Source organism: Dromaius novaehollandiae, chromosome 3, assembly GCF_036370855.1.
Source record: "Dromaius novaehollandiae isolate bDroNov1 chromosome 3, bDroNov1.hap1, whole genome shotgun sequence".
Taxonomy (NCBI): domain Eukaryota; kingdom Metazoa; phylum Chordata; class Aves; order Casuariiformes; family Dromaiidae; genus Dromaius; species Dromaius novaehollandiae.
In genome coordinates, this window is record NC_088100.1 from 52,400,660 (window position 1) to 52,417,581 (window position 16,922).

Here is a 16,922-nt window from a genome sequence, read left to right on the forward strand (position 1 = left end):
TTCCTCAGTCTAGAAGAAAGTCAGGGACTAAAGGCAAAATCCATGAGGGGACACAAGTGCTAAAAATCCTCCTCCTTCAGTGCCTGCGCAGCTGTCACTTCTTGAAATATGAGGCTTTTTTCTTTTTAAATTATTACTATTTTATCAAAAGCAGCTTTTTGAGCAAACCACTGCAGCACAAAGCAAGACACCCAAGCAGGCAGGCAGATGCAGCATTTAATTATCACCTCTTTCTGGCATTTTGCGCTGGGTAGCCCAGGCAGCATTTCACTCAGCATTGTGGCAGTTGTGAACGCGACTTTGAGGTGTGCAACCCTTTCTACACAGCACCTAGCAAGCGCTTCCACCCCTCGCTCAGCGATGCCAATTCCACGGCGGGTGGCGATGCCCCGGTAGCGAGGCCTCACGATGCTCCACGTTGCAGCACACAAATCCTTTCGTGGCTTTTGCCCTAAGTAAATCGCTGACTTGCACCAAACAGATCTGCAGGTCTTTTGTCACCAAAGGAGTGCTTAATTGCCAGATTTCAATGAGACTACTCGGGTGAGCTAGATTTGTCTGGTTCAAGTCCTGGTTTTGGAGTAATGGGTCAAAATTACTTGGGCAAAAATTATTTGTGAAGACACTTCTGTGGGAGGTGCAGGGGTGGGAAGGGGAAGGGAGTTATTAATTTTCTTCCTCTAAAAGGAAGGTCACTTTGACAACACACACAGTCAAAAGCAGACCTGCCCACAAAGCAAATTACAAAGCGTTGCCCATGACAGAAATGAATTCCATTATTAAACATTCAAAGTACTATCCAAACTGACTTAAGCAGAACTTTACACAACAAGTTTGAATCAAATATTAATGTGTACCTGAGAGAGAATGAGAAAGGGAAAGTACACGCATGCAAGCACATTCTCTCCTTGAAGTAAAAGCATTGTAACGCAGCAAGACAGCAAAGAGAAGACACTGGTTAAATAAAACTAATCAAGCATAAGATGGCAACCAACTGTAAGCCCTGTTTAGCATAACTAAAAATATTATATTGTAGATGCATCACATTACAGTGTTAAATCATAATGAAGCAGTTTTCACATGTCTAACCACAATTTTATTACAGCATAAATCCACTGCAGATCACGCCATGTCCATATCAGTATGTCCAGACTGACTCCACACAGAATCACTGGACACAGAGGTCCTTTTCATATTAGACTCCACCCGTGGATTTTGGATAACATTATTCAGACCTCTCATGTAAAGTTATGTGAAAACTACAGTAACTCAGAAATAACTAGTTCCTTAGCAATGCTTTATCTTAATCAACTGGAATAGAAGTTTATCAATGGGTCCTAACTTTTAAAGATAGTTAAAACAATCAACAAGGAACTTTTCTGTACCACCTTCATCGCTACTTCTGCCTTACATTTTCTGCCATGTCCATGTGCTGGAATTGTTTATCATTCACTGAAGACTGGCATTTAGCCAATCTCAAAGCAGTTTTCACATCTGTTTAGGGTTTTGTACTTAAGTGATGTTTCGTGTCACTGTATCTTCCAGCAGCAGGTAACACAGAATGGCTGAAATCATGTGCTTGAACCATATACTGCAAAACACCAGTCAGTCATCTACCATTAGACAACCTCACATTAGAAATTCTTAATTTAGCAAAGTATGAGCCATTTAGAGGAGTTCACACACTAATTTGTTCGAGGTGGAAAACAAAGAGTCTGACAGGCAACTCCCTAAAAATCACGTGAATGTTTCAACAAACTAGGAGAAAAATGCAACCTACTACAAATGAAATGCAAATTATGAAAGCATTAATTAGGTCATATCATTTTCTTTTCTTTATCAAAATGACAACATTCATGGGGAGAGGGGGAGCAGGATAAAAAAGGAAGCCACTGTTTCTTCTAAGAGATTCCCTTTCCAAAAAAAAAAAAAATCTGAAAAGTCACTGATCTACTGACATCCACCAAGTGTTACCTGTTTCTGGAGAACATGCATCAACATGGTAAATAAAATCTGTATCCCTGGGAGGGAGGAGGGGCAAGTGAACACCTTTTCACTTTACTTATTTCAATTTCAAAAAATTGATCAATTTTAAAAATTAACAAAGAATTTCTTCTCTGCCCCCAAGTTTCCCACTGAGTCAAGCACTGGCTGAAATGGATATAACTGAAAAGTTGGAGATGTTTCCTTCCCTTCCCACTCCTCTGGTATTTTTCTTCTAGCTTCCTTTGTTCACTTAACAGAACTTTGTTTGAAGTGTGTTTTTACTCCTTCGCTGCATGACAAACCCACACAGTCAGGAGACAGGATTATAAAAACCACAGAGCTCCAGCAGGGAACTCAACGGTGGGTGTAATATTGGACACAGCTCTCCATTCATCATTCAAATTCTCTGGATTTCAAGTTGACAGTGTCCCTTTAGTTAACTATTCCTCCTCACGGGAGTTCAGACAAATCAACCTTAACAAAAAGGCTTCCTCTACGAACATATAAACAAACAGATCTTCACCTACAATTGTTCTAAGCTTTGGTCACAAAATACTAGTTAAAAATATAAAGAAAAAAAAGTGTGATAGGAGATACTGGAAAGTGTTACAGCTGCAGGGATGGTGGCAGGAAGGATGTGGGAGTTAAGGAGGTTGTATACAAGGAGGAAAATGACAGGGTCTCACAGGCGTTTCCAGTACTGGGTATGCATTTGAAAAGCCCAGGCTGTTTGCACTTTTTATTAAGCATTTTAAGAACCGGAATGTATCAAAATGATTGATGAAAACTGCAGGGGGTTGCTCTCCACTCAACCTAAACCTTTAGTATGAGCTCTGCGCTGCCTTCTCCATCACTGCTGAAGGGACCGGGAGAGCATGCTCTTGTTTTTAATAAGTGTGTCCTCTCCTAGCACACACGCATACAAAATCCACACGGAATAAGGCAAGTTCCTAAGGAGGCAGAAACCAAACCGAACATGATTCAGGAGGTCTGGCGACATGTACGCCGTAGCTCTGCAGACGCAGCAAAACGCTGGCACCCGTGGCGTGGCGTTTGGTATCTCTCACTAATCTAAATGTGGCTGGGAAGGAACTGGGAACAGCTCAGCGGCCTCATCTGGGGAGAAACAGAGACGCTCTAGGGAAAAGACAAGAAACAAGCCTCTTTTCACATCCTGCCACCCTTGGGCATTTGGTGCGCGCCTTCTCCCTTCCCTGAAAGAGGCCTTTGTCACGGAGGCGCAAGTCCTATACGGTTTCCCCGAGAGCGAGAGAAGGTCTTTTTATTTATTTCCCCCCACCCTCCCCTTTTTCGCAGTTCAGCGGCAACAAATAAAGCCCTGTGCTGCCGCCCCGGCACCTCTGCCGAGCCGGGCGCCGCGCGAGCCCCGAGGCGGCCGCCGCCAGGCCGCCGTGGCCGGGCGGGGCGCCGCGAGCCCGGCCCGCGCGGCGCCCCCCTAACCGTCGCCGCGCGCCCCCGCAACCATCACCACCCGCCCCCGCAACCGTCGCCGCGCGCCCCCTCAGCCCTCCCCGCGGCGCCGCGGGCCCAGCCCGCCGGACCCCCCCCCCCCTTCCCCCGGGCCAGGCCGGCGAAGACGCAGGGGGGAGGGGAGACAAAACCCCCCGCAGCGCTCCCGCCGCCACCGCTGCCGAAGCAGCCTCCGGGCCCCGTCGCCGCGCGGAGGGAGGCACAAAGGAAACAAACACGCCAGAGCATCCCTCTCCCCTGCCCCGGGCGGCGGGCGGGCGGCGCCGGCCCCTCCGTTACCTGGGGCAGCTCAGCGCAGGGCTGGGGGCTGCGGCGCCGCACTCACATCCTCCTCATCCCCCGCTCGGCTCCGCTGCAGGGGTCCCCCCGCTTCCGACAGCACTGACAGCGGCAATAACAACAGGCAGCAGCTCCAGGGTACCGCTCCGCCCCCCCTCCCCTGAATCGCTCCCGCGGGCGGAGGAAGGGAGGGGAAGGGCAAACCCCGGCGGGGCTGAGCGCGGCGGCGGGAGGCGGCAGCTTTGTGTGGCGGACAGAGCCGCAGCCTTGCGAGAGATGAGCTCGCACGGGCTCCCCCCCACCGCGAGGAGCTGCTGCTGCTGCTGCTGCTGCTGCTGCTGCTGCTGCTGCTGCTGCTGCCGCCGCCGCCTGCCCTCCGCTCCGCCCGGGCGAGCGCGGCCGAGGCGCTCCCTCCCACTGGGGCTCCTGGCAGATGGCGCCACCGCAGCGCCGCTGCCGCCCCGGCCCCACTCACCCGCACAGAGCCGGGAGCCGGCACCCTCCCGCTCGCCGGGCCGCCCGCCGCGCCCCGCCGCGGGGGCGGCTCCAGACTGGCAGCGCCGTCGGCCTATGGCGAGGCGCGGCCGGCAGGCCCCGGCCGCCGCGATTGGCAGGTGGCGGCGGGGGGCGGGGCGGCGGCCGCGCCTCAGCGCCCGCTCGCCGCGGCTGTGGCGGCGCAGCGCCGCGCCGCCGCTTCCTCTCCGCCCGCGGGCTGTTAATAACGGTTGCGGCGTGGGGTGGCCCCGCGGGGGGCTGCCGCGGGCTGGCCGGGCAGAGGAGCGAAGTTGAAGGCGGAGGGGTACCGCCACCCCCCCCGCCCCCAGCTCCGCAAAATGACGGCCCGCAGGCCGCGCCGCGTGCTTTCGCTTACGGCCGCGGTGCAGCGCGCTTGTGTCCGCGCCCCGCGGGGCCCGAGGCCTTCGGTCCGTTAGAAACGTCTCTCCACAAGAAAAGGCGGGCAGGCCCTTTGTGTTCGCCGGTGCCCAGAAGTGGGAAACGGGAATTAAGTGTCTCCGTAAGGCTGGAAATCGCAGGTGAATAGGAGAAGAAGCTTAAGTACATTATTCCTCTTTTTTAAAAGATGTTGCTCTCTTTTTTTCTTTTTATCCCTAATTCTTGAAATTGGCAGTAGTGGGTTATAAGGAAACAGCAGAGATAAAATGTAGAGCTTTTCCGGAGCGCTGATTTTATACCACATCTGCATTTAATTGCTGAGAATTTCAGATCACTTTGTCAGAAAGATTTATGCTCTAACAATGCCCATTTCATGGGAAGTATACATTTTTCTTTTGGTACAATTAAAAGCCTTTACTGGAGCTTCAGCCTTGTACTACACGCAAGCACATGCAGGTTTTACTGTCCTTGAATCATGGTATGCCTTGCTCCGTAAACAGGTAAGAACTAAAGGTTTCCGTACACCTTGTTCCTTTCCCCGTCTCAGCAATGCTGTAATGCCTCCCAGCATTTCTCAAGGTGTTTCCGCCTCCGACACATTCCGAAAAGCGCTGCATGCTCCAGCTTCAGCCCTGCGCTCCGAACGCAACCCTGCCAGTGACCTGGGATGCTCCTGTGTCGGGGACTGGCATGTCTGGTGGTCACTCACCTCGCAGGCTTCGGAAGTTGTTCTGCCCTAGCACTGAAGAAATCACAGAATAGGCCCTATACTCCAACAAAAACAGGAGATACATGTAAGATACAGATGCAGAGGAAAAGAAATACAATAAATGTTGAAATGGCAGCGAGACCTGTAATGCAAGTTTGCCATAAATAAAATTTCCATTTATCTGTCCTTCTCCTCTCCAGATATCATCTTTGGCTGCTGGTATTTAACCCAGAGAATCATTTGATCTTGATGATTTGATTTCTTGATGAAATTACAGTTTTAATAGGTTCAGTTGCAACCTTGTTCTCTATCAGAATGTCTACAGTTGTGTGTTTACAACAAAAAAAGGAGTGGTTCATCTGTCTGGCTGTCAGTGTAGGTGACACTTGTTTGATGATAATATTTCCAAACCCTACAGAGTTTGTTCCATCAGTTTACATAAAGAGCTTGGAGAGGATGGGAATTCCAAAAGAAAGTGCCAATCATGTTATTTCTCAGTTAAAATCTGATTATAGAAGTATAAACAAACACATTTTTCAGGCTTGTAGGTAGCTCATTTTTAGTTTGCCTCCTGCTCTTTCCATGCAATTTTTTAATTTGAAAATATATAGAATATATAAACAGCACAAAAGCAGAAGCGCATAAATCAACTGGAAAAAAAAAGTTTTGGTGTTGCATCCTAGTGGTTGATAGTATACAGAGGTCTAACTCTACCTTTCCAGAAATAGCAGGTAGAGTATCGTGATCCTATTGACTTCAAAGAGCTCCATGCTTCAAAGAGCACTGTGCCAGAGGCAGGCAGTGGCTCAGGAAAAGCAGAGATCCTGAGCAGAGGCCAACCTCAGCTGGCCCAGTGCAGTCTGGAAGGCAAGCAGAATTATGGACGTCCAGCTTGGAGATTTTCAGGATTGCAAATGGTTCAGGCTTTTCTTCTCAGTACAAAACAGTGCCTGGCTCTAGGAGAATGTGCATTTTTATATGCCCATAAGCCTCCCTTTTTTAATCAAAGAACCAGATGTTCGTCAAGCAAGAGATACAGGGAATAAATTTACTTCATTTTATAATCAAGAAAGCGAGAGAAAAAAAATCCTTGTCCGAAGCTTTGAATGCTCTTGCTGTGAATAAAAACTGAATGGCACAAAGGAAAAAAAAAAGAAGAGGACAGCCACTGTTTTTTGAGCCAAACCAGAAAATAACCAACCAATCAATGAAAGCAGACCAAAACAATATCACACATCAGCCACAGAGCAGCTCTAAGTCTGGGCAGATTAACTTGCTTGGCAGCGTGCCACAGAAAGTCTGGTGCTCTGAGCTTGTACAGCTAAAGAGGAACAAGGTGTGGAGGCAAAAGCCGAGCGCTGGTACGTCATTAAGCAAGGGAAGAAGCCTGGGGTTTCCCCTTTAGGGGAGCTGTAATCTCTTCAGGATCATAAAGACCAGCAGAGTCGCTGCGAGCTCCCGCAGACCCCCGTGGGAGAGGCAAGATCTGGTGCAGCGCTGCCTCCTAGGCCAGTCAAGCCGGTGGGAGCACGTAGCGGCTCTTCCTTACAGAAGATTTCTTCTTTGGCCCTTGCAGCTACGGTCTGGCCATATTGATGCCAGCCTTTAGGAATCATCTAGAAAATCTAACAGGCATCCTCCCAGCTAAACAGCAGAAATAAATGTACTTACATAACGCAGGAGCAGCTCTTTACTTTCTCCTCTTGCTTCCTTAGCTTTTCTAAGCGTTTTAGCCAATGCTGTTTTCTCCCACCTTCATCTACATGGCCTTTCTCCCCATGCCAAGCTGCTTTCTCCTTCTTTTCCAGCCTCACCTTGAAATACTTCTTCAGCAAAGTTTTGCGGTCATGTCCATTGAAATACTTCTTCCCCCTCAGCCTCTATGGAAAGCATGAAAAGTCAAAATCTTTATTCTGCAGAGAGTCTCACATGCTAAACAATACTGTGTTAAGATTTTACCCTTTTCCTTCCTATCCCGTGCCCCTGTCTTCTTATACAGTAACAAAAAAGCCAAACTGTTTTTGCAACTGAGCAGTGTGAAAATTATGGAGCCTGGTTACGATTTATTTGTATTAATAATTTAGCACCTGGGAATGTAGTGCCACAGTCATGAAATGGGACATTTGTGTTCATACTGCCTCACTTCTCGGTGGGCAAGAAATCAGTGAAGACAGTGTGAATGTATGCTGCATAAATAATACCCACAGTTTGAACTGAAAGGTAATATTTTGACATGTAAAACTGAAGCTGAATTTTATGATACCAAGGAGATATAAGAGTAGTTTGTGTGTGGAACAGAGCAGTAGGGTGGCTCAATTTTGCCTATTGTTTTAAACTACTGTTGGTAAAACTGGACTGTCTGTATGTAAAAACATCAGCGTTGCTTGCTAGATTCTTCCAAGCCATAATTTGGAAAAGTCAGTACAAAAGAAACTTGTATTTAAATAGATCCAAAAAGCATTTAGTTCTGTGGTGTCTCTTTTCACAAACTTTTTGAATAGAGTTATCTTTCAGAAGGATCCCCGAGTGTCACCTTTGAATTGTTCACGCAGAACTATATAATCTGTGGAACATCTATAATCACTAATTGGCCTCATTGTGTTATATACCTCTTCCTCCCTTTTTGCATTACTAACTCAGTGATGCTTCCATTCATTTTGCTTTCGGTTGTGTATATTTTACAAGGTATAGACTGTCATGTATAGCATATTATAATAATAATTACAGAGTAGTGGGGGAAAAAAAAAAAAGAAGATCAGAACTTGCCTACAGTATTTTAAGAGGCTGACAGTATTTGCCTGAAACATGCCACTGTTTTCGGGAGCCAATCTGGCTGGGGAGTGCTAAATGGGTTCTTCTGACTCACTGACGATTACTCAGGCGGGATGCTAAGGTGGCGGATATGGCTCTCCGGGGAGATGGGCTTCAACATGGGAACAACAGCCTGGAAGAGGAAAGGAAGGGGCTGAGCCGAGCTCCTCATCCTGCCCTCGAATGCTGATAGTGTTAATATGCTCCAACCGCAGGAAGGGTATTGGTGGGGCTAGAAGAGAGCTTTGCGTTAGGCACAGTACATAGACCATTTGTGAGAGCAGGTAGGAAAAGGAAGCTTGCTCACAATTATGGCTGTAACTAATAAACATTAGAGGCCTTCTTTGTTGCTATAGAAGGGCTAATCTCAAATGCTTAGATTCGTACCAATCTTTTTTTATTATTGTCTTGGAAAGTACCTGAAAAACAAAGCGGAAGACATTTCACAGAGATTTTCCCAAACCAGCAAGCACATACTAAACTGTAACGCTACATCTGCAAATGGGATCATGCATTTTCTGAAAGTTAAATTTCTGGATTTATAAGCTTCAGATGTGTGTACACTCTGTGTGGCTAACATACAGACATGATGGGGAAAACCCCCCCACAAATCGGGTTACCTGAAGAAATCTAGCAATAGTAACATAAACAATATAAAATCCATCTCTTCAAAACATCCAATAAATCTAGACTTATTAAAAGTTACAGCCTACTAAAATCAGAAAAAAATCTTACTCTTATTTTGACTCAAATAAACATTTTAAACTCTTGGTGAAAGTTGATAAAATGTACTGACTGTCAGTAGAAAAAATTTTTGTAAATGGTAGTGAGGAGACTCTGGGAGAAGAATAGTGGGAGCAGCTGTGCATCTGTAATCCAGCCAAGAAATATATTCATTCTTGTTTTGGGGCAACACTGTAGGTACATGAAGCAGTACATATATTACGTTATATAATTTCACAGAAATGAAAAGCAGTATATACACTTGAAGTTTCATCACTCTTCTGTTTTTGATATCAGTATTAGGCCTCTACTGAACACTAGAGGAATTCTGGGAAGGCTGGCTTTCTATGGTAGGAAAAATCTGGCCCAAAAAGTCTGAGTTTATTCTAAGTATAACTTTCTTCATTTACTCATATAGACCAATCTCATAGCAGAGGTATTCATAAATTATACACTCCAGCTTCTTCCAAAAAATAGACCCAGGCAGGGCCATGTGGTTCCCAGCACGATGTACTTTCCAAAGAATTGTCCTCAAATATCAAAAAATAAAAATAAACTTTCTTGTCTGTCACAGTTAGTCTTCGAGACACACCAGCATACTCTCACACACAACTAACAGCCATTCTTCATGTCTAAAATGTATCCGTGTACTAAGAAATAACTTGCACCATAAGGGTACCTCAAATTACCTGAGGGAAAAGTTTGACTCTGATTTTAGTGCTTCAGTTCCCCATGTATAAAATGAAGATAATAATATCTTCTCATATGGATAATGAATTATTATCTGTAAAGAATTAAAGATATTCTGAGAAGACAGGAGCTCATGAAGGAAATTAATAATTCTGTTTCCATTGTGGAGGTGAATTTGTGCACAGTGAATATTGCATAGTGCCACACGCAGAATGAAGAGAGTATTTTTATTTTTTCATTAATCCTTTTGGCCATTATGTCACTAAATGAGTCAGTATTCTCTGGAAGAAAACCCCCACACAATCCTGTGACTAACTACTATTTTCATTCAACGAGGTTAAAATAAGGTTATATAAGCAGTCTAAGTTCTGGCATTACCCAACTGTTGGATGCCTGACCTTGCACTTCTAATGTTATTTTAATCTATTTTTGGATGTGATTTCCCAGGTTTTTTCAGGCAGCAAAATAACCCAGAGATCTATCATATGGAAACAGTCTGATTGGGTATGTATCATTAGCAGAGACATATGCTAATGAGCCAATTAGATGAGTGGGAGAGCCGCCTGCCTGCGTGCCTGCTCCAGAGACTGCAGAGAGGCCACCCAGCAGCAGTGGGTTGTCATCCTCTGCGTGGGTCAACTCTCAGAAAGGTACAAAGCACATACTTTGCCAGTGAATTTCTAGCTATTTGCTGACAGCGGAGCAATGTTTGGTGGTCCCACATTTTAGCGCAGAGGCCCAACTTCTTATAGATCCTCTTGCTCACCTTCTGTCCCAAATCTGTTCAATTCTATTCAGAGAGATCATCTGCACTCCAGTGCCAGCTCTTCTGCCCCATCAACTCATCCCTGTAACGTGCCTAGGGACTTACATTACGTAAGTATTGCTTCAGTGCTATTAACCATATTTCTTTCTAAATACATGCTGACTTGTAGCCTGGATTCCAAGTAAGGGTTAATAAGTCTCATTTGCTTTCAGCTTATTAACAGGAGCCTCTCCTGCTGCTGTTATCTCCTAGGAAAAAGCAAGCCAGCAGTGTACTCATCATCCTCTTTGCCTGTACCACACTCAGTTGGCACCTGCAAACGGATATGATTCAGTGAGAATCTCCCACGAACCAGCCATCACCTTGGCTGTCATCATGCCTGCAGCACCATGGGCTGCTTCTGCGGAGCTCAGGGTTTGAGCTCCACTGCCCTTGTTTTGCTCAGTTCTCACCTTGTGTGGTATTTTGAGTTGGCCATTTTGTTGGCAATGTCGAAGTAAAGGTGTGCCCTCATAGGCTTTATTTCTGAGTGGTTTTTTTTGCTTGGAAATTCTAATTCTATCCACCATTAAGGATGGATTCTAGATATATCAACTTAAAAAAACCCCAAAAACAATTATCATGGTCCCATGCCATGGCTGTCTCAAGGCAGCTAGTCTGTGATCATCATTTGGATATTCTCTAGACATCAATGGAAACAAGATATAAGATGTAATGAAGCCAGACAAAAGAAGAAACAAAATAAACCCAGTCACACTGCTCATGGTGATACCCAAGCAGCTGCATGTGGGAACAGATAGAGCAGCACTAGGCTGGTGAGCGCCCAGCTGAAGTTCTAAAAACTCCCTAAGAGCATTTCTACCAAAAAGAGTATCTGCTTATGCAAGACTGGAACAGATGTTCATCTTGCTGAATAGTTCAAGATTCATGTGATTATCAATTCTTAAAGGACTTAAACATAAGAATCTTAAAAACTTAAAAGAAAAATGCTCTACAAGTTTCCAAAAGCTGGAGACACAGGTAAAGGTAAGAAGCAGTGTCCCAGGTAAATGCAAGATGTACGATGGAGCAGACCCAGAATTATTAATCCACTGAGTAGAAGAGAGAAAATATGAAAATGCACCATTGTGAGTGCAAAAGGCTGTGAATGCAATGTGAGGGCAAAAAAGGAGACAAAATTTGAAGGGAAACGTAATACTCTGAGGGATAGTAAAGAGTCTGAACACAATAATCATGGCAAAAGAACACATTGAGCTAAAATGTGCTGATAAAAGAAGAAAGTGTGAAATAACATTCAAAGAGGCAAGAAATGAGACCAAAAGTAAGATTTTGCATGCACATAATATTAATGCAGTGCAAAGCTGCAAAAAGAATGCTGTTGTAAAGCTCAGACAATCTCATGATGCAAATGCAAGGCAGCATCAGAAAAAGCCACCACACAATGAAACAAACAAACAAAAAGATATCCAGGAAATCAAATGCCAAAAAAGCGGTAGGGCACCAGTGAACACGTGAAACTACAAAGACTTCCTCAGCATCATTTGAGAGAAGAAAGTGAAACTCAAACGAAGCCAGCTAGAGCAATATAATGGTGGTGGGATATCATAAAATATAAGCTGCCTTACCTTGCGGGTGAGGTCAACAGTGCTGTAGTGGGTGTCACTAACCAAATGATAGTACAAGCTCAGGCAGGATAAGCGACTTGCCTTAAATGGCTCATACTGACTCTGTGCACATGTGTGTGTTGCTACACCCTTCCCTTGCATACTTTTCCTACCAAAGAGGATGCTCTTTCTGTTCAGAGGCCTGTGTTTTGCTTCACTTCAGTGCTTCCTTCATTTGAGAGCTTAGGAGAGTTGGCTTTTGAGCCAGCTTAAGCTACATTTGCCCATATGTGCCCTTGGGGTGTCCCTGAAGCACTTGGGTGAGCGTGCTTCTGTTTTCCCCATGCTGTGACTGGATGAGGAAAAGCTAGACAAGGAGCATAGCCAGCCAAGCTGCACATTGGAGACTACTAGAGTTCATTACTTAATACCTACCCAAATGAAATTATCAGTTTTGAAGAAGCAGAATGATTCTCAGCAGAATGATACTCCATTCATGGCAAATGGTGGCAAAACCTGGCAAGAGCGTCCAGGTAAGGCAAATGGCTCCTTTGCAAGGTTCTGGACCTCCCGTAGATGCAGAGAGTTGGGAAACGCAGTTAGGATCCCGTCTGCAGAAGAAGGGTGCAATGCCTGTCAGCAAAAGGAGTGGGATTAGTTATTAGTGGATTTAGTAGATTTACTGGGAGCAGCAGTTATTTCATGACATTCTGTTGCACCAACAAGGAGATTGCATGACAGCAGCTGAAGCTGATCATGGCCATAACCTTCTTTAAGAGAGTTCAGGAAGTGGATTAAAAATTAACTAAAAACACAGTAAATTGCACTCTTCTGCCATGTCATACACAGACATTTGCTGATCTCACGAGGATTATGTGATGAAGAGGTAAAAGCAATGCAGCCGTGTCTGAAGATAATTTCTAAATATTAGGTTTCTAAACTGGCTACCACTATTTTTACTATTTTCCCAACATCAGCCCCTCCTTTCTGCAAAAAAAAAAAAAAAAAACAGCATGGACATGGTTACCTCATATGACCACTACATATGACCAGGGAACAGGTGATCCTGTCCCAAAACATTACAGTATGACTGAAAAGGCAACCATACAATGTGAATTGTGAGTTTGGAGTGAGCTGTAGTTTGGAGTACTAATTCCTACAGCAGAGACAGCTGGTAGCTTGTGGGCTGAGTTCATTATCATCAGCAGAACCGGGAGACACCCAGACCAAGAAGATATGTCTTGCAATGGTGCTTGCTTGTGAGTTGCTTCATCATTAAGTTTGAGGATGTAAAACGACTCAAGTAGAAAATGACACTAAATCACTAGAGAGCATTTTTAAGGAGTTATGGCTAGCAACTCTCCATGATGCTGAAATGGCAATGCTACAATTTAGAGGTTCACAACTAAGCAAGGCAATTAGATATACATAGCTGACTTCTCATCCAGGTCATGAAAGGTACAGCAAATGAACCAGAATATGAGATCCTCAAATTGCTAGAAAGACAGATAACAGAAAGACACAGAAAGCAATCAAGCCAATTATTTACCATTGTCAAAGATGTGGTTGAAAGGAATCTGAGAACAAACCATATGAAACATGTTCATATCTATCATTTTGTTGAGCTGGCCATATGCCAAAGGAGAACTCCCACCCACATCCATAGAACAGTTGAATTATCAAGACAATCTGAGCATCATAATTAAAGACACTTGGCTCAGAGGGCTCAGATCACAGAGAACAGAAGTTTTCTCAGAGCGCCTTCTGAAGCTGAAATGTGTCTTGAGAAACCTGGAGATGTCACTGCTTGGCACACATGACCAGGGATATCAAAGACCTGGTAAACACTTGTCGTTCATATGGGAATGCACAAACCCCCCCCAAAGATGATGAAATATATATAGCATTTGGCTCGTCTGTGCTCTAAATGAGGGACAGCCTCGGAATGAACTTGAGCATTGATCGGATGTTGTCCATGCTGTTTAATTGCCATGCTTGGCTTCTCTTGGGTTACTTGAACTAGCTCTGGTTGAGATAATCTGCTGTATAAGTGACTACCCCAGAGATGGCTGGACATGATCCAGTCTGTGCCACTTGGAAACTGGCTGGGAATGAGTCCCTGGCCCTCCCTTATTCAACGCTACAGACATAGCTAGTGGTAGGTGCCTCGGGCAAAGGTTTAAGTATGCTCATCCTCTGCCAACCACTCTTCAGCGGCTTTCCACTCCTGCACCGACCACAGCAAGAATCAGTTCAGCAGGCCTGGTGTCCTAGGCCTTGTGCATTCAGATAATGGCCCCGACTTTGGCCACTCTATTTAGATGATTTACCTTGGAATAGGCCTTCTGTATCACCATTACATTACAATGACAAAGCTTAATCACTGTTTAGGGTTGCTACAGTTCTGTTAAAGAAAGCTGCTAAAAAAGAAAGCATATGTCAAACCATTCTTGAATAGAGAAATACTCCCTGCAGAAAGCATTAATAGCAGCCTGGTAAAAATGCTTGCTGTCAAGATGAATATATATATATGTTTGGTGCTCAGCTACTGCAAACAGCAGTGGTAGTAAGAGTAAGAAATAGGACAAAAGGGACATACGTGTGGGCTAAGGCCTACCACTGTGGGCAAGCTACAGACCTCTGAGAACTGTATGTTAAATTGAAAATCCAGACAAAAATGTATCAGCCCATAATGAGTAAATACCGCAGCAGCAGAAGTACAAGGCAATTGATTGCACAAAAGCCTGCACATGTTTCAGTATCAAGCAGCTGGCAAAGTGTACCCCTGACTTTTTGCAATACGTCACAAACCCAGAGGAAAGCTGCCAAGCAAGCTGGCCAGTAACGGAGAGATTGTCTATATAGATTGTAGGTTAGCTACTGTGGTGTAAGGAAGGAGCAGTATTCCCACTATCTCAAATGATTGGGACAAAAAGAAATGTTATGTGAATATCCTCCTAGCAGGGGGCATTATACCATGGTTGGGGTATGGGATCATGTCTGGGGACCTTGAAAACTCAACTCGCAGTGTATGATAAATGCAGCGAGCTGCAGTGTAGCTCTTGGCTATGCTGGTATTGGCAGCTGCAGAGAAATGGGAGTAGCCAGGGAAGGCTTGGAAGTCTGCTGATGACTGTCTGGGAAAAGGGTCCCGTTTCATCCTGGGCACCACTGCCGTGTGAACTGCTTTGTACCCCGTGGCAGTGAAGGAATTTGAGCTGAACAGTTTATCTCATCTCTCCCACTTTTGGTGCTTGCATACAGAGCAAGAGGCGTGATGTTTTGGAAGTACTTGAAGGCCAGCCAAAATGAAAGAGAGAGAAATCACTGGAGCAGCCTATGGACTGCAGTTAGAGGTAAAAGAGGACACTGAAGGAAATAGCAGTCTTTCCATTAATTTCAGGGCAGGCTGGATCAAACCCATTTAAGCCCAAGGCTAGAAACAGGAAATGTCATGCTGAATATTAGGAAACAAACTGTGGCAGTGAGTGCAATCAAGAAATTTGTGCACAGGGAGGGAACAGAGCCTTGCCCTAATATGTATGTCGACGTACTTTTGCAGCACTCTAGAATCCTTTAGAATGACTTCTCTCATTGTTATCTCATTATTAAGGATTTTTTTTTTAATCCATTGCTCTCTGAAAGAAAAATACAGAGAGAACCCTTTTCTTCCCTACATCCTTGGGAATAACAGGCAGTTTCAGGCAAAGAAATCACTGACACTTCAAAAAGCAGCAGTAGAACTAACATTCTTTAATGAATTATTTGGTGACATAATATGACAGTGCCCAAGAGATTCATACTTTGAAAAATATTTTTGTTATTTAAAGAAGGGAAAATTGAGGTTGAGAACCAAATTTGAATCTCAAGCCAGGAGTCTCCCTTTTTTCTTTGGGGTCTGTTCCTTTGTTCTGCTTTGAGACGTGCAGAATTTACTTTGACATCCCTTGGTTTGGGAATATTTTAGGTGAAAGCTGATTTTTTTGACAAAGCAATCTGATTTGCAGAGGTTCATGTTTCAACACTTCATGGATGTTTGGGGCCAGATTCTCAACCTTACTAAAAGAGTAAAAAGCCACATTAACTGGTGAAGGGGGTTCCTGTAGGACAAAGGGCCTCCTTAAATAGAGCACAGTTACGTGAGCAAGGGACTTTACTGTGAACGTCTCATGAATTTAAAGAAAAATGACCAGTCAGGTAAATCTATCTGGTATTTTACATCACACTGCATGTGGTATGCAGTTTACTCACTGACAGTGTTCTCCTGAATCTCTGGTGGAGGGTTTTCTCTCCAAAATGCCCGTTGCTAAAGATTATCACTGACAATGCTACAGCTGGGTAACCCTCCATAAACAGTCCCCAAATGCACAGAAAATCAACAATATACTGTTTCTGCCCCTTGTTCAAATCTGGGCTAGTCTTGCAAGCTGTTGTTGCACAGCACTTCTGTCATGTCCTGAGTCTTCTAAGTGCAGAGAATCAAGATCAAATCAATCTTAACGATGGCAGGAAACTTAAGGCATAACCAGTTAACACTATGCAGCACACTGCAGAGATCCCCCAGTTAGTATCACATGAGCTATTCTGTAATGGGAGAACCATGTCATCATGCTGCTTTTTCCAAATAAATATGCTACTTTGCTGAAGCTGTGCTTTTTTCAGATCCCAGACAAGTATTTCTGCCAGGTACTTCATGTGCATCATGCAATGCACCAGCAATTCAGAGCAAGACTTTAGGTGTCTGTGGGTTCAGCCATGTTATCACTATGTTCTCAGGTGTGGATCTACCTGTAGAAGGGACTAGAACTGCTAAATGCAAGATTTTCTTGGAAAAGTCAGGCAGACACTAAAATTGGAGGGCTGGACTATGTAAAAACTAAATGCCTGTAAAACATGCTTGTACCTTTTATTTTATTCCTATCCCTAAGAGAATTTAACTCTATTCTCCGTAATAATTCTGAACCCAGTG

General features: G+C 44.6%; 1 protein-coding gene and 1 long non-coding RNA gene across 7 annotated transcripts in view; one reads left to right on the forward strand and one right to left on the reverse strand.

Moving 5' to 3' along the window:
* Positions 1–4,336, reverse strand: part of FYN (FYN proto-oncogene, Src family tyrosine kinase) — a 139,029-nt gene extending 134,693 nt beyond the window's left edge. For 2 of the 6 annotated variants that reach the window (XM_064508890.1, XM_026119917.2), the window contains exon 1: positions 4,232–4,336. The gene's annotated coding sequence lies outside the window, so the exon portion shown is untranslated. Of the gene's footprint in view, positions 1–3,756 lie in introns of all 6 variants that reach the window. The other 4 variants (XM_026119919.2, XM_026119916.2, XM_026119921.2 and 1 more) reach the window with 2 other exon arrangements.
* A 65-nt stretch (positions 4,337–4,401) lies between these two features.
* On the forward strand, positions 4,402–10,847 carry LOC112995119 (uncharacterized). Its single transcript, XR_003262093.2, has 3 exons — positions 4,402–4,790; positions 10,382–10,459; positions 10,562–10,847. It is a non-coding gene; the product is annotated as an uncharacterized LOC112995119 (long non-coding RNA).
* Positions 10,848–16,922: the final 6,075 nt, after the last annotated feature.